The following is a 4,272-nucleotide window of genomic DNA, read 5'->3' on the forward strand; positions in this document are numbered from 1 at the left end:
CTCTTGGACATTCAATAAAAATAATAAGAGACAAGATAATAACAAGCCTCCTCTTTGCTTCCTGATAATTTTCGGAGTCTTGCTCCTCAGGAGATCTGGTTTTACCTTTTCCCTTGAAGTCTGAGACAACTGGGTGCACTTATAACAAATTCACAGCCCCCCCACCCCCGCCCCCCAGAAAATCTGCAAGGATTTCTGTTATTTTCAAACAAACAAGACAATCAAAACAGAGAAAGACAGGAAGACTTTCATGCCAATCAAAAAGCAGCCGATGAATACACGAAGGAAAAAACTCAGGTTTTTATTGAACGCCATCAAAGAGATGTGGTTACAAAGAAAACCAGAAGGAAAAGACTGAGGCTAAGCTCCTTGTGAGAGGACACGCGTGTTTCCACACCGGGGCCAGGTGCGCGGGCGCAGGCAGCCAGGGAGAAGAGCGATCATGCCAGAGGTGGACACGTGTTTCTTGAACCAACAAAAAGCAGCAAAACTTTGGATGAACTTGAGGGCTGGGGCTTTGGATTTGAATCTGGAGGAAGCACAACTGCAGATGACCCTTTTACCCAGTAATTCTCTTGGGAATGTTGCTGAGTAAACAGAGGCCAACAGAGGGCTGGACTCAGGAAGAAACTTCATGCTCTTGCCCTGGGGTCTCTTGCACCTCGAAATAGGAATAGCTCTAGCATCAGTTGCTTGCAGCCTTGTGGTCTCCCAGACTGCACACTCTCACAACCTCGCAGTGTGGCAGATTCATGGATCCACTGTCCTACTGTCTGCAGTCTCATCAGAGCGTCTAGTGGTTTTGACAGCTGCCAGGATCACGGTGCAGAATTCCTGCACCGTTTGGTCTGTGCGCTCCTGGAGAGAGGTGCCCAGCCTCAGCTAACGTGTTTGAACCCCAATAAAAACTGAGTCTTACTCAACTTCTGACAAGATCAAAGATATCGGCACTCGAGTTGCCCAGGAAGTTGAGTGTTAGGCTCAAAAGCAAAGGAGACACTTCACACCTGCTGGGATGGTTAATATAAAAACAAACAAACAAACAAAACACCAGAAAATAATAAATAGCAGCACGGATGTGAAGAAATTGGAACTCTTGTGCACCGTTTGTGGAAATGTAAAATGGTACAACCACTGTGGAAAGCAGTATGGCGTTTTCTCAAAAAATTCAAAATGAAATGACTATGTAATCCACCAATTCCTCTTCTGGATATATCTCCGAAAGAACTGCAAGCAGGGACCTGGAAAGATATTTGCACATCCCCATAGAAACATTATTCATAACAGCCTAAAGACGAATTCATGTAAGCATCCATCTACTTATAAATTGATAAAATTTGGTGTAATATATACCATGGAATATTATTCATCCTTAAAAAGAAGGAGATCTTGCCATTGGCAACAATGTGGATAACCTGGAGGACGCTATGCTCGGTGAAATAATCCAGTCACAAAAAGACAAATACTGTACAATTGCACTTAAAGGAAGAACCTGGAACAGTCACATCCATAGAGGCAGAAGGTACAGTGATGGTTACTGGGGTCTGGGGAGTCATTGCTTAATGGGGACAGAGCTTCAGTTTTGCAAAATGAAGAGTTCTGGAGCTAGACTGCACAACAAGGTGAATGTTCTTAATACTACTGACCTGCACACTTAAAGATGGTTACCATGATTCTGGCCAGTTTGTTCAATGGTTACAGCATTGGCCTGCAGAATGAAGGGTCATGGGTTCGATTCCTGGTCAAGAGTACGTACCTTTTTTGTAAGTTCAATCCCTGGCCCTGGTTGGAGTGCATGCAAGAGGCAACCAATCGATATGTCTCTTTTCTCTCTCTCTCGCTCTCTCTCTGGAGCCCTAACCAGTTTGGCTCAGTGGATAGAGCATCAGCCTGCGGACTCAAGGGTCCCAGGTTCGATTCCGGTCAAGGGCATGTACCTTGGTTGTGGGCACATCCCCAATCAGGGGTGTGCAGGAGGCAGCTGATCGATGTTTCTCTCTCATCAATGTTTCTAACTCTCTATCCTTCTCCCTTCCTCTCTGTAAAAAAATATTTTTAAAAAAATCAATGGAAAAAAATATCCTCCAGTAAGGATTTTTAAAAAAGGTTAAGATGGTAATGCCGAAACCGGTTTGGCTCAGTGGATAGAGCGTCGGCCTGCGGACTGAAAGGTCCCAGGTTCGATTCCAGTCAAGGGCATGTACCTGGGCTGCAGGCACATCCCCAGTAGGAGATGTGCAAGAGGCAGCTGATCGATGTTTCTCTCTCATTGATGTTTCTAACTCTCTGTCTCTCTCCCTTCCTCTCTGTGGAAAATCAATAAAATATATTTTTAAAAAAAAGATGGTAAATTGTACGTTATGTATATTTTACCACAATTTTTTTAAAAAAGTAAATTGATTTCAGGTGCTGGAAATCTCAGGAGCTGCTCGATGCTTAAAGCCAGAGCCCTTCCCAACCCTGATCAGCTCAAATGGATGAACACTCACATTATGTGGCTGAAGGAGAGGGCTCCCTTTCACACTCCACTCCTCCTCCAGGTCCAATAACCTAAACATCATTTTACAAATTACAAGACATTCAAAGAAGTGAGAAGTGACCCATAGTCCAGCTAAAATTCAATCAACAGGAAGAGACCCACACCTCAGCCAGAAACAGACACCTGGAGGCTCCGTGACTCTCTCCTCAGGACCAACAGGAACAACATCTCCTGTACCTGTCAGAACACTTACTCATAAAGGTGTGTGCACCCGTACGCTCGTTGCCGCATTATTTACAATAGCCAAGACATGGGAACAACCTAAGTGTCCTTCAACACATGACTGGAGAAAGAAGATGTGTACATATAGGCAGTGGAATAGTACTCAGCGATGAAAAAGGGAAGTACTGCCATTTTCGACAGCATGGGTGGATCTCAAGGGTGTCATGCTAAGTGCAGTAAGTCAGATGGAAAAGAACAAGAACCATATCATTTCACTCACACGTGGGATATAAAACAGAAAACAACAAGCAAAAGACACAAACTCATAGATACAGACAACAGAATGGTGGTTACCAGAGGGGAAGGGAGGTGGGGAGAGGACATAGAGGGTGAAAGGGGTCAAATCTATGGGGACAGAAGGAGACTAGACTTTGGGTGGTGAGCACACAACAGAGTATACAGAGTTCATATGATAAAGTCGTACACCTGAAATTTGTATTCTGCTAATAGCCAATGTTATCTCAACATATTTAATTTAAAAAAAGAAACTGATCTGACAGTTGCATTGTGTGTGTGTGTGTGTGTGTGTGTGTGATCAGAATTATCCAGATTTTCAAACCACATAGGACATTATGAGTGTGGATAAGAGGTAGGGACAGTCAATGGTGGACTGCTCTTCAGTTGAATTAATAGTTATGACAAGTTATTTCTCATCCTCGTCAATCCAACTTGTTCTTTCTGACACTTATTATACCCCAACTTGCCTGAGGCTAGAGAGGGCAGGGACTTCCCCTGGGAAGCTTGCTTGAGTTTCTCATGGGTTTTACTGCTACAATCAACATCACTTCTTCCACTTATTCTGCCAATCGATAATGAGGGATACCAACTTTCAGTATTAATTATATGTCAATTTCCTGTATCACATTTCATCCCCACCTCAGCTTAATGAAGGTGGGTATTGTTATTCCCTTTCCACAGATAAAGAAACTGAGGTTTAAAGAGGATAAACAACTTGGCAAAGAGCATTTAAGTAGGAAATGAAAGAACTTGACTCAAATGCTGGTTGGCAGGTATACCAAATCTTGGTCTGCAATTGCTTTTTGTTCCCTAATCCTCTAAAAAAATTTTTTTTAAATCTTTATATACCTTGACACATTAAGTTGACAACTACATCTTTTCATCATAAGTTAAAAAGAACGTCATTTCTGTATTATTGAAAGTACTGTATTGACTTTTTAAGAAAGTTACATTAATCTTTTATATTCATTAGAAGGAATATAACTATCATCCCAATTTGACATCCACCATCACCCATTTCAAAGACCACTCAAGAACAAGAATGTTCTGTCAGCAGTCAGATATTTCACACAGTTTGCCTCTTCTCCTGAAATTGTTCAGCTATTCCACATCCACCACAGAATCTTACTTTAAAAGAAGACATTTTTTGTGCTTTAAAACAGCGGTCACCAGCAGGTGGTCCACAGACCACTGGTGGTCCGTGAGGCTGGCAACTGCTGCTTTAAAATCTATTGATCAACCTCCTTCTTTGCAACAAAAATATGTAGGGAAAA

Source organism: Myotis davidii, unplaced genomic scaffold, assembly GCF_000327345.1.
Source record: "Myotis davidii unplaced genomic scaffold, ASM32734v1 scaffold343, whole genome shotgun sequence".
In the NCBI taxonomy this organism is placed as follows: domain Eukaryota; kingdom Metazoa; phylum Chordata; class Mammalia; order Chiroptera; family Vespertilionidae; genus Myotis; species Myotis davidii.